This window comes from Diceros bicornis, chromosome 12 (genome assembly GCF_020826845.1).
Source record: "Diceros bicornis minor isolate mBicDic1 chromosome 12, mDicBic1.mat.cur, whole genome shotgun sequence".
Lineage (NCBI taxonomy): Eukaryota > Metazoa > Chordata > Mammalia > Perissodactyla > Rhinocerotidae > Diceros > Diceros bicornis.
Window position 1 is genome coordinate 72646139 of NC_080751.1, and position 22013 is coordinate 72668151.

General features: G+C 42.3%; 1 protein-coding gene across 2 annotated transcripts in view; it reads right to left on the minus strand.

The window, feature by feature from the left end:
- The window catches only part of RNF144A (ring finger protein 144A), a 114691-nt gene that overhangs the window by 88277 nt on the left and 4401 nt on the right, over positions 1-22013 (minus strand). The window contains exon 1 of one of the 2 annotated variants that reach the window (XM_058551850.1): positions 884-1047. The exons of the other annotated variant lie outside the window; for it this stretch is intronic. The gene's annotated coding sequence lies outside the window, so the exon portion shown is untranslated. Of the gene's footprint in view, positions 1-883; positions 1048-22013 lie in introns of those variants that run through there. 2 annotated transcript variants of the gene reach the window in all.

The following is a 22013-nucleotide window of genomic DNA, read 5'->3' on the forward strand; positions in this document are numbered from 1 at the left end:
GGTTCCTGCTACCTCTTGGCTCTCCCGACCCCGACACTACTCTCTGCTGGCTTCCCTCCAGCCACCAGGCTTCCTCGGTGTTCCTCCAACACGCCAGCGTGCATGGACTGGCCTTAGGGCCTTTGCACCCACCTTTTCTTCTAACTATAATGCGCTTGTCCAAGAGGCTAAACGGCTAGTTCCCACAACTTCTTAAATTCATGTTCAAATGTCAGCTTTTTAACAAGACCTCCCTGACTGCTCCATTTAAAACTGCAACCTAACTCACTCCTCTAAACTTGGTCTACTTTTTCTTTTCTTTACAACATTTACGCCTTGTAACAAACATGTAATTTACTTTTTCATGCTGTCAATTGTATATGGTCTGTCTCTCCAAGTATGTCCCCACCTCCACACCCCACTCACACCCAAATAAACTAGAATCTCCAGGAGAGCAGGGGCTTGCATCTATTGTGTTCACTGTGTGTCCTGAGTCAGAATAGTGCCTAGCACAATGCAGGCGCTCAATCCATATGTTCTCAGTGAGTTCATGAAGCAAGGAGACTCTGGATACATCACTTTGATCTAAACCTGTGTCCTGGTCTACAAAATAAGACTAGCAGTATCAAATTCACAAGGCGATTATAAGCAGTAAATGAGAACCCATGTGGAAATCTTTGTAAAGTATTAATTACTATAATAGCTTAACATAATATGTTGAGGACCATCTGTAAAGTTCATTTAGGGGAAGAGTACTAAGTAATTGCTCATATGGTATGGCTTAAGCAGTATTAGAGAAATCCACCCAGGCAGGCCTACAGTCTTTCCTAACAATGGCCTAAGATTCCACTAAGAAGACATAAATGAAAGTTTCCAAGCCTTCATTTTCTAAATTCCAAGTTACCTCTGAGAAGTCCTGGGAGCAGGAGAGGAACTGCCTTCTGGCCAAACCCTGGTGTCCTGGTGTGCTTACGTGCATTCAGCCAGCTCTTTCCCTCAGGACAGACTGCCCATACGGAGAAGTTGGAGAAGGTCTCTAGCACCAGGGTCCCTCCAGACCTGGGGGACAGGGAGCTATCAGACTCAGCAGGATGCTCAGCGAGCAAGTTCCAGGGGGAGGGTGGCAAAGTCCATCGTGCTAACTTAGAACCACCCAGTATCAGCCTCCCAAATCTCCAAGCCAGGAGGGAAGGCTACCGATATAATTACCAGAAATCGTATCAGATCAAGCATTTGGAAAATATCATAGCTCAATGGAGAAGGAACTGAAGTTTACTGTAAAAATGACCAAATTCCACCAAGAAGTTAACAGATAAATCCACCAACACAGACAATTCTCAGATGACAAACTGTTCCTGGGTCTCCATTCTGTCCTCTCTTTTTCCAATCACACCAATTCAGCTCTGCCCCAATGAGACTCCTACAGGGAGAGGTTTAAGTCCAGAAAAAAGATTAAGAATAAGGCAAGATTATGTTCATTGTAATCCCCAGGGCAACCACAAAGAAAATAACTAAAAAAATGTATAATAAAATAAAATAAACAACAATGGAATTATAATGGTATACAGTCATGCACCACATAATGACGTTCTGGCCAACAACAGACCACATACACAACGGTGTTCCCAGAAGATTAGTATCCTACATCCTAGGTGTGTAGTAGGCTATACCATCTAGGTCTGTACAAGTACATTCTATAATGTTCACACAACTACAAAATCGCCTGACGATGCAGTTCTCAGAATGTATCTCCACTGTTAAGCAATACATGACTGTACTAGAAACTATTTAACACAAAAGAAGGAAAATAGAGGAATAAAGAAACACAAAAGACATCAGACCTATAGGGAAATGCAGATATAAATTCTACCTTTTCAGTAATTTCATTAAATGGTATAAACACTCCAATAAAAAGGCAGAAATTGGTAGAATGGATAAAAACTATACGTGGCTACAAGAGACCCACTTTAGAACAGCATCAAAAGGAATAAAATATGAATACATTTAACAAAAGACGTACAAGACTTGAACACTGAAAACTACTAAAACATCATTTAAAGAAATTAAAGACCTAAATAAATAGAAAGACATCCTGTGCTCATGGATTAGAAGACAATATTGTTAGGATAGCAATACTCCCCAAATTGATCTGCAGATTCAATGCAATCCTTATTAAAATCCCAGCTTCCTTTTTCGCAGAAATTGACAAGCTGATCCTAAAATTCATACAGAAATCCAAGAGACCTCAAATAGCCAAAAGACGCTTGAAAAAGAAAAGCAAAGTTGGAGGAGTGACACTTCCTGACGTTAAAAAAAAGCTATAGTAATCAAGACAGCGTGATACTGGTGTAAGGAGAAACATACAGGTCAATGGACTAGGACTGATTGTCCAGAAATAAACCCATGTTTACAGTTAAGTGATTTTTGACAAAGGTGCCATGACAATTCAATGGGTAAATGATAGCCTTTTCAACAAATGGTGCTGACATGCAAAAAATGAATCATGACACAGTCCTTATACCTTTCACAAAAATTAACTCAAAATAGATCATAGATCTAAATGTAAGAGCTAAAATAATAAAACTCTTAGAAGAAAATAAAGGAATAAATTATTGTGACCACAGAATAAGCACTAATTTCTTAGGTCACCAAAAGCACAAATAACAAAAGAAAATATAGATAAGTTGGGACCCTATCAAAATTTTAAAATTTTATGTGTCAAAGGTAGCCATAAATAAAGTAAAAATCAACCCACAGAAAGCAAAAAAATATATACAAATCATGTACCTGATAAGAATCTTGTATCCTGAATAAATATAGTACACATATAACTCAACAATAAAAAGACAATCCAAATAAAAAATGGGCAAAGGATTTGAATAGACATTTCTCCAAAATAGATATTCAAATGTCCAATAAGCACACAAAAAAATGCTCAACTTGATTATTCAATTAGGGAAATGCAAATCAAAACCACAATAACATACCACTTCAGACCCACTAGGATGGCTACAATCAAAAGACAGATAATAGCAAGTGCAGACGAGGATGTGGAGAAAGTGGAACCTTACACGTTACTGCTGGGAATGTCAAGTGGTGCAGCAGCTTTGGGAAATAGTCTGGCAGCTCTCCAAAGTGTTAAACATAGAGTTGCCATATGACCCAGCAATTCCACACCCAGGCATATACCCAAGAGAACTGAAAACGAATGTCCTCACAAAAACCCGTACACGAATTTTCATAGCAGCATTATTCAAAATAGGCAAAAAGTTAGAAACAACCCAAATGTCCATCAACTGGTGAATGTGTAAGCAAAATGTGATCTATCCATGCAACAGATTTGGCCATAAAAGGAATGAAGTACTCATGCATGCTACACCATGGATGAACTAGGAACACATCATGCTAAGTGAAAGAAGCCAGACACCTCGTGCATGAAACCATGCATATGGAATGTCCGGAATAGGCAACTCCACAGACACTGGATGTAGATTAGTGGTTTCTAGGGATTCGGGGTAGGGGAGAATAATGAGTGACTGCTAACGGATACAGGGTCTTTCAGAGGGTACTGAAAATGTTCTGGAATTAGACAGTAGTGATGCTTACGCAACTCTGAATATGTTGAAAAGCACTGAATTGTATACGTTAAAATCGTTAATTTTATACCACATGAATTATATCTCAATTAAACTATTATATAAAAAGAAATATACCAACTAGAAAAAATTAAAAAGAATTAAGGCATGATAACTCCAGACTTTCCCAAACTCTCTCTTTGCTCAAGTAGAGCTTCTGCTGGTCAGGAGAGCAACACCAGCATCTGAACTTGGCTTATTTTTAGGTGTCTCTGGTCAGGGAACAAAGAACAAAATCAATTCTGTCTTTCTAGTCACTTCAAAGCTGGCATCAGAGAACAGCAAACGTTTAAATCTGAGTAGGTATAAGATACATCTCAGTGGATAAACCCATATATCTCGTCGGTAGCTCTTTTACTAAAATGACAAGCTTTGCCCAAATGCAGCCTGAGAAAGTGAATTATCTTGTGATGCTCATGGCCAGGCTCCTGAAGCCTGAAGCCTTCAATGATACAGCTGCAAGCTCCTCCCCACCCCAAACATCACCAGGTCCTGGCCCAGAGCAAGCCTCTTCACCTGTGGAAACTGCTCCTCCTCGGTCATGAACAGCATCAAGACACCAACTCCAGAAAACGTGATCCTGTTTTCTGCAAGTCTATTCTCTGCATTTACTTGGCAATAAGTTTGGACCCTTCAAACCAAAGACAATACAATATAATCTCTTTTACTACATGTTTCTGCCATTCTTCCCGGGTAAAAAGAGCTAGTGAACAGAATTATAATCTTCAGCAGGAAAGAAAAGCTCTGTGCTCAGCTGGTGCACTGACAAGAGGACACTTTTTTAGCTGCATTACAAAAAGATTTATAAAGAGCGGCTGCACGCAGAGCTCTCCGCCCAGAGGGGTGTGCTGTGAGCCTGTGTGGCTTTCAGGCTGCTGGCAGGTTGCAAAGCCCCCAGTCCCCACCTTTCCAGATCCCTGCTGTCAGGAAGCTGACATGCATTTGCCTTGCCTCAGCACCACACACGGGCGGGAATTAAAGGGCTGCAGCATTTCACCTGGTGGTTTTTCATCCAGATGTTGAATGTACATTGTGGCAGCCTCCAGCCGCGATGCAGTTATCCAGGTATCAAGTGTGGCTCTGGTAGCGCTCCGCTTACAAAGTGCAGAGACAGTCAGCGGTCAGTTCTACCTGGTATTTTCCCCCCAGCCCTGCTATTTTCAGGGCTTGGTTCTGCAGAGCTCCAGGAATGCACACACTGGGTTCTACCAGAAACACCTACAGCAAATATTCACCCATTTGTCAATCTTTTTTCCAGCCCTACCACCTGCTGAGATACTGGGTAGGAGAGATACAAAGATGGATAAGACACGTCCCGGCTCTCAAGGCGTTCAGACTGCGTAGGAACATTTATGCCCACACCTCATCCCTTGAGTGATTTTTAAAAAAGCACTATTTTTTGTCACTTGAAGCAAATACAATATACTAAAGTATAGGACATGGCTTCTCATTTCACGAGCGTGTACTCCCCTGGTGATTTCAATTTCATTTCAATATAATTTCATTAACTCACTCCTTTATATGAACCGGGATGCTACATCAATTATGCACAAGACTCAACCGGTTGGAATAACCTGAGAAGGTCAACCTGGTGCAAAATATGCATTAAAGAAATTATTTATCTCATTTATTTCTTTCACAAGGTGTATGTATATCAATATATAAACGAGTCTTGTTAGTGAGTTATACATAAGATTATTCTTTGTTAAATTAATTCACCAAACTAAGTACAGCTAGAATCACCAAAACAACAAGGCTTATGAGAAAAATTAGGGTTAGGAGTCACTACTCAAAACCTTCAGAAGTTTGTAATATATGTCTGTATATACATATATACTCAGGTGTTTTATATATTTTATATATATATATATACACACACACTAAGATATTTTATACACATATAATAATACACACACACACACACACACACACACACACACTGAGATTTATGCAGCAGGACTGTTGGGCCCTGCTGAGGGGGCACTGTGGTCAGACACAAGGCGGCAGGGACCAGGCCGCGCGTTGCCTCCAGCCCCGTGCAGCGGCTCAGGTGCAGGCGCACAGCAGCAGGAAACTGGACTTAACCGAAGCTGGGTTTTGCCAGGTGATTATGAAAAGAGGAGGAAGGACCACATTCCAGAAGAAAGAGGTGTGAGGATGTAAGGGGGGCAGTGAACACTGAAAAGGAAGCAGGGCTGACATCCCAGTGGGGATGAAGTGCTTCTAAAGACCAGGTGCAAAAGGATTAGCTCCAATGAGGGAGGATGGAGATCAGAGCTGGTGCTGGGTGTCCGGATCTCCGAATAATCGGCTATCACTCTGGGAATGGGTAGTTGACAGAGACAGAAGACACGATGACTGGAATGAGGTCAAGGGAGAAACTGAGGGATCCAGGTTTTGGAAGAATGACCTTCTGTGCAGGTGTAGAAATGGTGAAAGTAGCAACCTGAAGGAAGACAGCAGATTCTTTGGTAAAATCTTCAGTGAATGTGGAGGGGCTGGGGGTCTACAGAAGACTCAGACAGGAAGGAACAGGGATGAGCAAGACTGACGACGGCTCAGGTCTCAAGGGAGCAGGGGATGTTTAGGGTTGGAAGAGGAGCCATGGTCTAGAAGGAACAACAAGAAGCAAGGAGAGTATCGACCCCACCCTGATAAACAGGTTGTCTGAGTGGGGACGGTCACTGACCTCAGCCAAGTGGCAAGTGCAGGATTGGCCAACGCACAGTCACTGCACGAGAGGTGTATTCACAGAGGAGACAGGTTAAAGCCCTGTTCACGGTCAGACAGTTGGTCAGCGGCAGCCCAAGTAAGTCCAGGGCAGAGCTACTGCACGAACCCTCTATTCCATGGGGTCTTCTATGTAGAAACCTTACAATACTTCTATATGGTGTGTCTCCAAACAATTGAAGAAAGATGGGTCCTCCGCTAACTACTGCTGGGACAAAGGCTGCACTTGTGGGAAAAAATCAGGCTTGTTTCCTAAGAACGCCTAAGGGTAAAACCACAACTTGACTAGAAAAAAACATGAGTAAATCATTTATTACCCAGGAGGCAGGAAGGCCTTTCAAAGCAGACTTTAAAAATAAAAAGTCATAAAGATCCGACTATATAAAAACTGGATTTCTATATGGAAAAAAATACCATAAGCCAAGTAAGAAATAAGTGAAAAGCTTGGGAACATGACTTTCATTTTATGTCACAAAGAATTGATATCCCTAATTGACAAAGGAAAAAACCAATAGAAAACACTGCAATAGAAAAAGAGGCAAAGGATGTGAATAGATAGTTCACAGAAAGAGAAATAGTGATGAACACTTGACAAGATGCTGGATGTCACTCGCAGTTAAAGAAATAGAGTAAAAGATACCATATTTCCCCTATCAGATCAGCATGATTAACAATTCAATATTGCTGAATAAAAACAATCCTGTTGAGTGTGTTGAAAAAGGAGTATTCACTTATTTTTTAGGAGTGTAATAGTGGATGCCGTTTTGGAAATGATTTGGAAACAGATCAAAATATAAAATACACATACTTTGACCCATATATGCCACCCTGAGTATTTACTCTATAGGTAGACTGGCAAAAATATTTCATATGTATATAAAAACATATTCTTGATAGCACTCTTTGCAAGAGCAAACAGTGGAAAGCTACTTAAATGCCCATCAAGAGGGACAAGTTGAATAAATAATATGGTGCCATCCATACAAGTGAAGAATGGGCTGGACCTGCAGGTGTTGGTATGAAGAGATGTCTAAGATGCAACAGCAAATAAAAGGCGTAGTACAAAACAATTTACATAATCCAATTCGTGCACATAAATTTAAGTTATACACTCACACATATAATTTTTTTTCTAGAAGAATGTAAAAAAAGAAAAATACCTATTGATAATGACTTTAGACTAAAGGAAATTTTATTCTTCATTTTATTCCTATTGAACTTTTTTTTTTACTATCTGCATTTATAACTTTACATTTTTAGAGCTAAAGATTTTTGATGCAGATTACCCACGAGATAATACACCTTGAGAGAAAATAATTATTTTTCTTTGGCCTCAAAAAAGATCACATAAATACACCATATTGCAAACTCTGAATTAAAATCCCACGAAAAGGCCCCACGGCTTTGCATTCTCGGCTCCCTGAAGCAAAGCCTTCGAGCGGGGCCTGCTCTGACATCATCACAGGGGTTAGTTAGTGGAGGCTCTTCCTTCCCCTTCCTGTCTCTTTCTCTCTCCAGAATGAATGGACTTTTAGACCTGATGCCAACTAGTTACCAGCACAGAACACTGCTCATGAAGAGAGAGCCTTCCGCTTACCTACAATTTCTTACACACATACACAAAAGGCATCCAAAGGCAACCCCTCAGCTTCTCTCCCGTATTTCACTTTCCAAGTCAAGAACCGTCTCTTAGCTGCTGCTCAACTTGCAAGTTACTATTTCACAAACCAATACAGCTCTATGCATTTCAGCTTATGCAGCCACGAGAAGTGGAGGTTTTCACATGTGTGATTTGTTTGAGTTTAATATGAATAGAGGTCTTGTCCGGCTCCAATAAAGCCATCTCTGTTTACGGGCATTGTGCACTAATGGTCTTGCACACTGGGGGACACAGAACCCCACAGTCATCCCTTTAGAGCTGTCCTGCAGTTAGTTATTCCACACTTGTCTTCTCTGGGAGAAAATAAAGTACATTCTTCAATAATGGAGATATTTGTCAAATTATAGCTATGGAACAAATTCATTGGGTCATTGACTATCAATTAATTAAATGAGTTCTTTTTTTAATTCTCTTGTAATAAAAGGCATTTGGCTAATTCTACCATCATTCCCGATTCTAAGAAACGGCTCATAAAATTGAAGCTGATTCTTAGGTTCAAACCCGCTCACAAAGAGCCGACTGATTCACCCAACTGGATACCGAATTAGGCACAAAATAAGAAGCTTGTTATAGTAGAGGCCTTACCACAGGAAAAAATAGTTTATTTAGAATGGTGAGATAAAACACAGCAACTTGAAAGAACTTAGAAAACAATTCCTTTGATTATGTAGTGTTGAAAAGGAGTAAGGTAGATTTTTATGTGCCAATATGGAAAACTCTCCAAATTTAGTAGGAAAGAACAAAGGCAGTACTTTCCATTTAAAAAGGGAGGTGGAGGGGGGCTGGCGTGCAAGTAAATGTAAGAAAGTGGTAGTAGATGCCTCCAGTTCGGGAGACTAAAGGCCTAGGGCAGGAGGAACAACGGCTCCGTACTGTAAAAGCTTTTTACTGTTAGATTTTTGAAATTTTCATGTACCAAATGTATTTTTTCCTGAATATAATTTATTGAAATTCATATAACATAAAATTAACCATTTTAAATTTAAAAATTCGGTAGCATTTAGTGCATTCACAATGTTGTGCAATCAGCACCTCTACCTGGTTCCAAAACATTTCCATCACTCGAAAATAAAACTCAATCCCCTTTAAGCAGTTACTTTTCACTCCCCCTTTGCCCAATCCCGGGCAACCTGCAATCTGCTTTCTGTGTCTACGGTTTTACCTATTCTAGACATTTCACATAAATGGAATCATATAATATGTGACCTTTTGTGTCTGAGTTCTCTTGTACATCATTTTTAAAAATTTAAATTTAAATAGAATATTTTCTGGAAAAATTCCATCCAACTCATTCATTACGTTTTTTTCAAAAATATTTGAAGGCCTAATATCTGTAATTATATCACGTCCCACAGATAACAGAAAGATGAAACAATCCATGCAAAGTTTATATAGATAATTATTTTCTGCCTAATGGGGCAAAAAGTTATCAGTCAACTGAAAATTCTGAACACCCAACCTATGCAGAACATCTTGCAAAGTATCATGAGTAACTTGGAAAGTTAGATCCCAAGCTGGAAAGGAATACAGGGTTTGTTACATTTTAGTTATAGGTTAGAAAATCAGGACCCACACCCATAAAATTTCCCAGCTTCACACTGCAGTTCTGAGAGCCCTATCTCCATCGGTGCCTGCTCCACTACCATGGCCAATGCCCTCACGGGGCTTATAAATGAAAAAACGACAGCGAGGCAGAATAGCACATATGGGTACAAAACGTGAGGGTTGGAAACTTGAGGTTTCAGGTCTGACGTGTAAACAACCAGGAAGCTGTCAATCACATCCTCATGAGAAAAAGCTGGACACACCAGCTATCAGCCACTTCTTGGAACCATCAGAAAACTGAGGTCACAGAGCAAACCAAGCCCCTGAAATCTAGAGAGGGGTCAAGTCAAAGAGTCACAGCAGAGATCTGCTCGCCTAGAGGTGAATCTGCTGGGGCCATAACTGATGGGAACACCTACATGGTAATTTCATGACTTGCTGGAGGCTGAGTATGAACTAGCTTGACAGTGAGAAAGAAACTCCTAGGGGCCATAGTCTTGAGGGAACCCCACACTTTTGTGGGTTTGACCTCCAGGAACCCCACCAGGTACTCACAGTGAAGAGACAAGAAAATGCCATTCCGGGCTCTGGCCAGGGGAAGAGTAACCAGCTGAAATATGCCCAGATCAGTCACCATAACAAAGGCCCATTCTGCAGGCCCCTCCTCACCCAAGGAAGGACAATGACCCAACTCTAGCCCCTCTAGCCTCCCTGCCTCACCTAAGGAGGGGCAAAATAGCTCAGAAACACTTGTGAAGGCCACAGCCCAGGTACACAGGCCTGCTAAAAGACAGGTTTAGTCCTGAGAGTACAGAATACTCCCCTGCCCCTCGACTTACCTCCCCATTAACAGGGTCCCAGTATGATAACAACGAATTACAGCTGAAAAGAACTGCAAGAAACAGACACTACCTAATGAGGAGTTCTTAGGAAACCCCAAACACAACAGAAGAGACAGAAAAAGGACACTAGAGGAATCTGAAGCCTCTGGCACCTACAGCTTCAGCACACATTAAACACAGCTCAGCTCCTAGCCAGAGTAACATAAAACCTCACACTAAAGGCCTTTTACCTTAGTTCCTACTACAAAATACATCATGCCCAGCTATCAACAACAACAAAAACCCCACAAAGCATGCTCACAGGCAAGAAAAATCAGTCTGAAGAGACAGAGCAAGCATAAAAACCAGACACAGATGTGACACAGATACTGAATTATCAGAAAATTTAAAATAACTATGATTAATATATTAAGGGCTCTAATGGAAACAGTAGACAAAATGCAAGAGCAAATGGGTTATATAAGCATAGAGATGGAATTTTAAAGAAAGAATCAAAGGAAATGCTAGAATAAAAACACTGTAAAGAATGAAGAATGCCTTTGTCAGCCTCATCAATAGAGTGAGCACAGCCAAGAGAAAAATCAGTGAGCCTGAAGAAAGGTCAACAGAAAGTTCCCAAACTAAAATACAAACAGAAAAAAAAATGAATTGAAAAAAAAAAGAACAGAACATCCAAGAACTGTAAGATAATTTCAAAATGTATAACATATGCATAATTGGAATACCAGAAGGAGAAGAAAGAGAGAACACAGTAGAAAAATATTTGAAACAAGAATGGCCGAGAATTTTCCAAAATCAATGACAGACACAAAATCCAGATTTAGGAAGCTCAGAGAACATCAAGCAGGAAAAATCGCAAAAAATGTATACCTAGGCATATCATAGTGAATTACAAAAATCAAAGACTAAGAGAAAATATTGAAAGAAACCAGAGAAGGGGAAAAACATTGTAACTATGGAGGAGCAAAAACAAGAATTAGATCTGACTTCTCTCCAGAAACCAAACAAGCAAGAAGAGAGTGAAGTAAATATTTCTAGTGTTGAACAAAAAATAATACCAACCTAAAATTCTATTTCCAGCAAAACTATCCTTTAAAACTAACGGAGAAATAAACACTTCCTCAGAGAAGCAAATATTGAGGGAATTTGTTACCAGTTGTTCTGCCTTGTAAGAAATGTTAAAACTTCTTCAGAGAGAAGGAAAATATGTTAGAAACTAAGACCAATATAAACACAGGAAGAGAAAGAAAGAATAAATGAAGGTAAAATAAAATATTTCATTCTTCTTATTCTTAATCGATCTAAAGGAAAACTGTTTAAAGCAGTAATAACAACAATGTATTGGGTGATAGCATATGGATAAGAGAAAGGAACAACAGCAATGTCATAAGGGGACGCAGAGAAGAATCAAGGACACTCTGTTATAAGATGCCATTACTACATATCAAGTGATATAGTATATTATTTGAAAGTGGACTTAGTTTAGTTAACAATATATATACTGAAAACTCTAGGGCAACCTCTAAAAATATTAAGAAGAAGTATAAGTGATATGCTAATAGAGGAGATAAAATGATGTTATATAAAATGCTCAGAACCAGAGAAGTCAGCAAAAGAGGGAGAAAAAACACCCAAAGAACAGAAGCAATGGATAGAAAACAATTATAAACACCATAGATATTAATCCAACTATATCAATAATCACTTTAAATGTGAATAGTCTAAACATACCAGTTAAAAGATAGAGATTTTCAGAGTGGATACAAAAGCAAGACTAACTATATATTGTCTAAAGAAACCCACTTTAAATAAAAGGACTCAGGTTAAAAGTAAAGGGATGGAGACAGATATACCATGTTAATGCTAATCAAAAGAAACCTGGAGTAGCTACGTTAATTTCAGAACAAGAAAGATCATCAGGGATAAAGAGGTACATTACATAATGATAAAGGGTCAATTCTCCAAGAAGATACAACAACACTAAACATGTATGCACCTAACAAAAGAGCATCAAATACACAAAGCAAAAACAGACAGACCTGCAAGGAGAAAGAGACAAATCCACTATTATAGGTGGAGGCTTCACCACTCCTCTCAGTAACTGACAGATTCAGCAGGCAGAAGAAAATCAGTAAGGACACAGTTGACCTGAATAGTACTAACAATGAACTTGATTTATTTGACACATAGAATATTCCATCCAACAACAGTAGAACACACATTCCTCTAGCTCACATGGAACATTCCAGGCCATAAAACACACTTTAACAAATTAAAAAAAAAACAGAAATCATACAAAGTATGCTTTCACATCAAAATGGGATTAAATTGGAAGAACAGTTTAACAGAAAGATGGCTGGAAAATCCCCAAATACCTGGAGATTTAACAGCACACTTCTAAATAACACATGGGCCAAAGAAGAAGTCTCAAGAGAAACTAACAAACATTTTGAACTGAATGAAAATGAAAATGCAACTTATCAAAATGAATGGAATGTAGCAAAAGCAGTGCTTACAGGGAAATTTATAGCATTAAATGTATATATTAGAAAAGCAGAAAGATCTAAAATCAGGACTCTAAGCTTCCTCCTTAGGAAACCAGAGTAAGAAGAGAATTTAAGCCTAAAGCAAGCAGAAGAAGAGACATAACACAAACGGGAGCAGAAATTGATATAATCACAAATAGGAAAACAAGAGAGAAAACAACAAAATTAGGAGCTGGTTCTTTGAAAGATAATAAAATTGATAAACGTATAGTCAGGCTAAAATTGTGCAAGTTAAGATGGTATATGAAACATACAGGTCTGAGCCTTCAATAAGAACAGGGTGCATGGCTAACCTCAGCCCAAGCCACGTCTCTGCTCTGTCTACCAGCAATGCCATGGTTTGCTCACATTTCCCCAGAAAATTTAGAAGAAAACAACAATCAGAAAAGAAAAGTAGAGAAAGGAAGACATAAGGCATTCTTTCTTTTAGGCTGTCCTATCCTTAGCTGAAAAGCTAGAGAAAATATTAACCACCTCGATGGGTCTAATACTTTCCATGTTTGTAGACCAGAAGGGCAGTATTTTACTCAACCAGAAAGTGTTTTCAAGATGGAATTTGAGTGTTTTGGTCAGTGTTTGTCCAAGTTCCCACAGCCCTCACCACTTCCTCACATCTCACACCTGGCTGCCTGCCTCCCTGTGGAACTAATTCCAACAGGTTATTTGTGATTCTGCCTTTTGGACAGGCCTTAAATGTTTATCTCTAAATTTTCTTATTCCCGAATTATTTACTCCTCAGAGTAGCCCCGAAAAAGAAGTAACCCTAAGACCATTCTCACTTTTTAGGTGAATAAAATGGGAACAATTACAGAGAGGTTAAAGTCTTTGCAGAAGATTCAAACGGGATCTGAAATCTGGAGCAGGATTCTAAGCCCCTGTCCCTGTGGTCTTGCTGCATTCAGCTCAGTGAGTGACCACAACCACTGGGCACTGGATGGCCTGGACTTCGTGGGGCCACACTGTCACGGTTCTGACATTAACTGTCATTGCTCAGATCTGCAGGGGCATGATATAAAAGTATGCCTGAAAAAGCCCCCCTTCAGGAAAAATGTTGGGGTTTGTATTGCTTTGTTTTGTTTATTAGTAACAGGAGGGCTTTCTCTTTGTATGTTACTCATTTCTCTTCAAGCCCACTGTGGCACAATGTCCAGTTGAGACACAGCGTCAATTTATTTGTTGAAATATACATTTGTTGTGTATGAAGTAATAAAATTTGTGTGTATTGGTGGGCAGAATTTACAATTAACCAATTTTTAAACTAAAATCATTTATTTCACTATAAAATGAAATATTACCACAATAAAAATATCAAAAACAGAAAAAAATGTCACAATACTTGTGAGTTATGATTCCTTTCCTCAGCATATTTTCCATGTTTGTAGACATATTGTATATACAATTTGGTCTCATAATTGTTTTCATTTAATGATACATTATAAACATTTTCCCATGTCCACAATCTCAGAAATCTGATGTAATTAGAGCAGGATATTTACTTAACCATATTTAGATGGTTTTCATTTGGGGCTATTATTAAAAAAAAAAGAAGAAGACAAGCATTTGTGCGTGAAACATTTATTTTTCTCCACATTTAGTATCATTTCCTTGAGCTAGATTCCCCAAAATGCAACTGTCTGAAATAATCATGCAGTTGCAAATAGAAATCATGCATTTATCCTTAAGCCATACCTTCCCCCAGTTTAGTCCTAGAAATTCATTCTTCCTGCTGAGGCAACAGGATTTATATTTAAATGCTTCCAGCTCTGCAGCAGAGCCCACTTGATCACGCTAGCAAATGTTCCTTTTAGCTAATTTCTCTTGGAAAAAAAATTTTAAACAATAATAATTTCATGTTTACTAAGAAAATCCTTATCTTACCACCCAAGGCATTTATTATCACATAACGGTAGTTATATTGTAACTAGACTGATTTCTAGAGAAACAGTATGGTGTAGATAATGTATATAGAGTCCATACAAGGAAAGATCCAAATATAATTTAAACTAAAATCATACAAACCAGGTTTGCAGCTTCTGGATGATTATTTTTATTAGCAGCTCAGCTAAGGGTTTTTGCCATTTGGGGTCAGTTTACAGACGCCAGTGGTTTTAAAAACCACCATATGTTGGTGTTTCAGGAAAAAAGAAAACATAAACCTTCAGGCAGGATCTTAATGTTGTTTATTTTTTTAAAAAATGTACTGAATTCAGTTAAAAGTTTAGCACACTGTAGCTGAATGTACCAGGTCCTGTGCTGGGAATTCAAAACTGAGTAAGACACGTCTCTTTCCTCTAGGAGCCCAGCCTGCCCTACATTCACCCCAAGAAGATGTGACCAATAAATATCGAAGTCTGAGTCTCATCTCCACTGTCAAGGAGTGTTGGAAAGAAGACAAAAGCATGCAGGGCAGTACTTAATTCAGGGATGTTTTATTCCAGGGGCCTCACCTCACACCCATCATGCCAACCACTAAAGAGCATCCCGATTTCAGGTTAAACATAATTTCTATGTAACTGTGCCTTGAGTTTCAGTTGACTAAATGACTGTTATATTTTGTTAACATAATATGACACACGCGTTAACACCAATTCTGTTTTTTTTTTAATACTTTGGAGCTAATAGTTGTTTTCAAGATTTAAAAATATTCAATTTTGCAAGGCTCGTGGGCCCTAGGCACCATGCCTGACATGTCCAGGGAGTAAAAGGATGCTGACTCAATTCCATGTCATCCACTAAATGCCAAAGCAGCGCAGGGACATGGCGAGGCCTGAAGAGGCCACGCAGAGCTCCTGGGAAGTGACAGTAAAGAGGATCTGCAGGATAAGCCAGGACGACTGTCAGAGAAAGCATGGTAAAGCTGGGAGGGAATCAGGGAAAGCTGGGAGGCTGGGATGCAGGAGAAAGCAGGTGATGGGGGCAGGATGCCCTGGACCACGGGGATATATGTCAGGTGACAGCAGGAAATGCAGCCAGGCAAGGAGAACAGGCTAGAGAATGGAACAGACCTACAAAAGCCACAAGTCTGCAAGATGCAGAAGAAAATACTGGGCAGCTACGAAAGCAGGGATGCAAATGAAGAAAGCACCGCCGCCAGCAATGAAGCGAGCACCATTGAGGAGGTCAGCCAGAGAACAGTATCTGGGTGAAAGGCCAGCGAGCTGCAGGGCAACACATCTAGTGACTGTAAGAGTAAGTCAGGACATGCTGAGACAGGCCAGGCGCAGGTGGCAGAATTCTCCAAGAGATATGTACGGGAGAGGTTCCTCTCGGCCAGTCTTCACTGGGCACCCGCATATATGGAAGATTTGGCGGGTGCTTTTGACTCGATCCTTGAAGGAGGGCAGGGAGAATGCCAAGGTTCAAGGAAAAACACAGTGGAAGCTGTGAGAGAGACAGGTGGACTCAGAGGGGAAGTCAGGAGGACCTGGAGCAGTTAACCTGAGGCGAAGGTGCAAGTCAAGGGAGATTCCAACCGGCGATCGAGGAGTTTTGTAAGGAAGAGTGTTAGGTTCATCTAACCCAAGCCCCTCATGTTATACATTCAGAAAAAAAGTCCAAGGACTTTTGCATCTGAATTGATACTGAAGTGAGCTGAGTTAGGTCAACAGTTCAGTCTGAGAAGGTGCCCAATGGACCAGGTCAGGCAGGAATCTTGAGTGTTCACGACTAAACTCAAGACACGAAATGAGAACTGTCGAGTGGCACTGAAAACACGGCACACATCAAGACCAGACAGGCTACTGTGCGGCCCTTCAGTGCAGGTAAGCCCTGTCCCAGGGCCACACGCTCTCGAGAAGGGGACAGAGCTGGTCAAAAGGCCTGCTGACCTCGAAAGAAACACACTTCTCCAAGATGTACGAGGAAATACAAGGTGAGCTGCACATGTAATTCTAAATTTTCTGGTATCTATATTAAAAAAAGGAAATAAAGAGAAATTAATTGTAGTAATATAGTTTATTTAACTCAATATAGTCAAACGCATTTTGACATGTAATCAATATAAAAGTTATTACTGAGATATTTTACATTCTGTTATTCACCTAAGGTCGTGGAAACTAGATGCTTTGCTCACTCACAGCACAGCTCACTTGGGACTGGCCACAGTTCAAGGGCTCGGGGGCAGTGAGTGGCACCTGGACAGCCTCGCTCTCGATCCGCACTCCCCTCTGCCTGTCTGCATTTGGTTTGCTCTCGCCGTACCAGGAAGAGGTCCTACCCTCCCCAGATAAACACAGTCCTTGAGAGAGAGGCCTTATCTGCCAGGCCAGCAGGGCACAGCCCAAGGCCTCCAATTAGTGGCCTCTGTGGGCAGTCGATCTGGTCCTCCAAGAGAAAAAGCTGAACCAGCTGCACGTGGCCGGGGACTGAGAGAAAACAAGGTCACTGTCAAGGCAGCAGGGCTCCGGGCCAAAGGGGAAAGAATCCTGGGAGCGATTAAAGTATTAACAGATAAGAACTGTCCCCTTGGCCACTCTGCTGCGGGAACAGCACATTCATTTCAGAACAAACTGGAAACATTACCTTCTGAGAGGTATTCACGTCAGCGCATTCCATAGCCCAGTACCTGGCTTACGGTGGGGGCTCAGTAAATATTTATTCAGCACATTAAAAACCATGTACTTTAAATTTTGAACTATTTCACAAATAGGAGAAATGGAGAGTAAGCCACATTGCTTGATGAAGAGGGATTCCTATGTGTCCCAGCTGGTTGTTTTCACTAGAGTGAAACTGGAATTTATAAAATTCCAAAAGTTTAATCTCTTAATACCTGCCCTGTTGATTACAGAACGCCATACCCTGTTTTGTTCTAGAAGGCCTCACCAGCCCCCTTCCCTCCCTCTCTGCATGTCCTCACCATCCCTGTATATCCCCGAATCTGCCTTTGAACCCCCAGCAACAAGGAGGTTTTGCCAAATGAATAGATAAATGAACAAGAGAAAGAATGAATGGATGAGACTGTTTCTGGACTCAAATGTCTTTAAAGGGAAAAGATGCTTATTAAGTTCAACAAAGATTTACTGAGCACCTACTGTGTGCCAAGCACTGTCCAGGGGCCAGAGGGAAACAAAAATGAACAAGACAGGATTGTGGTTCCCAGCCTTCACTGCAACCAAATGTTCACGGAAGGTACAGGTGTGCAGAGACCACATCGGCACAACACCGAGAACAAGCAAGCCATGTGCACGCAGGTCTGGACATCATCCTGTAGCGATTCCTCCCTCTCCAAGAAGAGCAGGTAAGAGAAGAAAAAACCATTTACTAAACCTGAGCCTGCCCACACACCACACTGGGCGTGGTTTTCTGCTCCGTCTTATCCAGTCCTCTCAAGGACGCTCCTCCCAACTCTTGCAGCCTCTCACTTTCTCAGCGTCTCTTACTCCGGGGTGTTGCCACACATCCCAGCTCCAGCCAGCAGGACAGGAACAGAGGCGGCTGTGGTGCTTTGGGAAAAGCTTGTTCTTCCCTGATAATAAGGGACAGATGTAGCCGACACCATCTCCCCCCACCTCTCCTGCGACCTTAAACACAGATGTGAGCTGGCAGCCATGGAGAGCCATCTGGACGCCAGGGCGACCAGCGTGAGGGTAAAAGATACATGCTAAGGACACGGAGCAACAAGAGGACTTGGGTTCCTGGTAACAGCCCAGGGCAGCTGCACCAGTGCCGGCACCCACCCCCTCCATGCCTTGTCTCTGGGAAACAGAAAGCCGTCTGTGTAAGTCCTTGTTACTAAGTGCCCTGTTGCCAGTCAAACACACAGTAACAGACAAATACATACAAGCATGTATTACCTGGCACTGGCAGATATTTGTTGAATTGTGTGACCCCCAGTATCTGCGAACGTGACCTTGTTAGGGTCTTTGCAGATGATCAAGTTAAGATGAGATCAATAGAGTGGGCCCCACTCCAGTATGACTGGTGACTAGCCATTTTTGCCTGTCTTAGTCCATTCATACAATTATAGCCAATAGCCAAATAGAATGGGTGGCTTATAAACAACAAACATTTATTTCTCACAGTTTTTGGAGCTGGGAAGTCCAAGATCAAGGTGCTGGTGGATTTGGTGTCTGGCGAGAGCCCACTTCCTGGTTCGTAGACGGCCATCTTTTCATGGTGTCTTCATATGGCAGAAGGGGCAAGGGAGCTTTCTGGGGTCTATTTTATTTTTAAAAATGGGCACTAATCTCATTCCTGAGGGCTCCACCCTCTTGACCTAAACGCCTCCCAAAGGCCCCACCTCCTAATACCATCCCTTTAGGGATTAGGTTTCAACATACGAATATGGGGCATAGGACACTGAGACTACAGCATTGCTTCTATGCATGAGGATACGAGGGAAGTTGTGAAGATATCAGATGGGGAGGAGGGGAAAATACAGGCTGACACAGAGGCAGTTTCTTAGGGTCCCATGAGGTGATGGAATAATAATACCTTTTTTCTTCTTTTTTCTATTACATCCGGCCCTATCCACCAGTCTGCTGGCCTCTCCCAACCAGAATGCCTCAGTTCTCAGGGCCCGTGGCTAACGTCTCATTGAGACGTAAAGAAGAAAGAAGCAACTGTGGTCTCTGTAGAGAGAGCCAGCTCTGTCTCATCCACAGGGCCTGGGACTGCCTCGCCCCTGCCAAGTGATTAGGAAGAAACACACAGTTTTAGCCAACACATTCAGATCTGGAGGCGCCAGCTCTGAAAGTCTTCTGGAAGCTCTTTTTATCCCATTGTCCTAGGACTATTATGCACCAGTGCATGTACTACCAAGAAGTACTGTGTGGCAACTGGGGCCGTCAGGAAAAATTAATTTATGGGACCATTTGTTTCTTTATGTTCTCAATCGCATGACAAACGGCCGGTTCCCAGAGTCTCTGCAAGCCTTCACACTCCCCAAGGCTAAGTTCTCTCGGAACACACACCCTATGTGAGGCTTCTGAGCCTCATGCAAAATGGCACCAGAGACCAAAGGAGAAGATAAGTCACTCAAGACATGGATTCCACAGAGACAGAGAATATGCTGAATTCCATGAATTACTGTGCATGCACTTTATAGCATCTTTAGCAGCTATTCTTCAACTCCCATATAAGAACCACGTGACTCGATGGCCCACACTGTATTTACCTGGCAAAAAGACTTTCTAGGAACTCTGACACCTCTTTACCTAGAGCACGCCAATCTTTCATTAGAAAGATCTACACTCTTAAGGCTGATTAAGCCCCACCTCCCTCTCCTTTCCCCGGGCCCTCCCACCGGCCCTGACCCAACATCCTCAAGAACAAATCCCGCTTGGTCCCAAATCTTTCGTCCCCTTCCATGCCAGCATGCAGCACCCTCTTCTCTGCTCTCCCCTCCTCTTCGAAGTCTACCCACATTCACTCCAGTTGCCGTCAGTCATTTCCATCCACTCCACCAGAGTTCCCATAACACACACTTGGATGAGCACATTCTGGTCCTTGTGGGTCGCTGTCCCCTCATCGCAGCTCGCTTGCTGGACTAGGAGCACTGCAGGGCAAGGCCCGCTTCTCCTGCTCCATCCTCCTCTGCACCACAGAGTGCCTCTAGGTACAGGACCACCTCCACCCAGCCCACACAAGGCTCGCCATCCGTGTGCGACACTGGAACTGCCGTTGTCTGATGTCTGCAAGATCACAGGAGCCAGACTGTTAAGGGCTTCCTCTCTGCATCCCAGCCACCAGGGCCAGACGCTCCGGTCTTCACCCTCCAACCTAAGCCAGCATTCCTACCCACTTCTCATTCAGCTTCTTACAGTCCTGAGGTGTGTTGCTCTGTGGCCTGACCTCCCAAAAAGAGACCCATATCTTAGGATTTGCTCAGATCCTGCCAGAGCACAGAATGTAAACGCGAATCCCATTTCCTCATTGATAATCCGCCCACAGCTTCCCTCTTTAAACCTGGGGCAGATTATCTTGTATTTAATCACTTCGCAAAAATGCATTTAGAAAGAGCATGATGAGGCACCAAGGGAATGCAAACATGAGTAAGGTCCTGCCCATGTAGCACTTATAAAGTAGTAGAGGAAACAGGACAGTCACATATATCACTACAATTAGATTAGAGAGTTTTAAGTGCAACTACAGGTTTTGAAAAAGAGTTGCTATGGAAGCACCTGGTAGAGAGGACGTTTCCACTCGCAGACGCAGAGGGGAGAAAAAGGAAGCGGGGGCCTGGATGGGAGGGGACCTGGCTGGAGCCTTAGGCCTGAGGTGCACCCTCGTTGCTCCACACGCCTCCAGGCTGTAAGATGTCAGTACTAGAGAAGCAGCTCCACAGTCCCCACACTAATGCTCCTATAGCTTTAAGAAAAAGGCGTCATGTGTGCTGAGTCTGGAAGGGTCATCAGGAATTTGGCACATGGAGATGGGAGAATGTCCCAGGGCATAAGTGTGGAGGCTGTTGAGAGATCAGTGCTAGAAAGACAGGCTTCAACCAAGTGGTGAAGAATCTCGAAATCTCAACCCAGAGGCACGTCGTGACTTAACAGGCAATGGTGTCTCAGCGGGAAAGTGACAAGAGGTCAGTGGAGAGAATAAGGAGGGACAACACTGGATCGTGGCATGGCATCCCAGGATAGCTGAACACCACCTGCTCTGACGCCGCCTTCAAGACACCTACTGAAGAGAACATTTCACCTTGAGGAAGAAGGGGTCACCTGACTGGAGGTCTGCACATTTCTGTGAAGGAGACACCCCCCACCCACAAAGTGGAGGAGAGTGACAGCCTTTCTGACCAGCAGGCTGCCCTTCCTGCAGGGGATGTGGGCAAGCCTCACTGGGGAGGGGGCAGCAGGGGATGGCAAGGGGTGCCATTCTGGAACGTGGGAGCGCCTGCAAGCAAGCCAGAGATGGACGGCGAGTGGGGAGGGTCATACACTGCCCCGTCGCTGGCCAGTTAATGTGTCCTGGGTGCAGAGACAGACTGTAAGGGGACAGCTGGCTGCATGGCTAACAGGAGGCCAGTGGAAGTCAGGCAGGCACGCTCTTCTTGTTCAACGCAGTCTGCACAGCCCCACCTCCCTCCAGATAATCTTAAAACGCTGCCGCCCCAACATCAAGCACGCCCTGT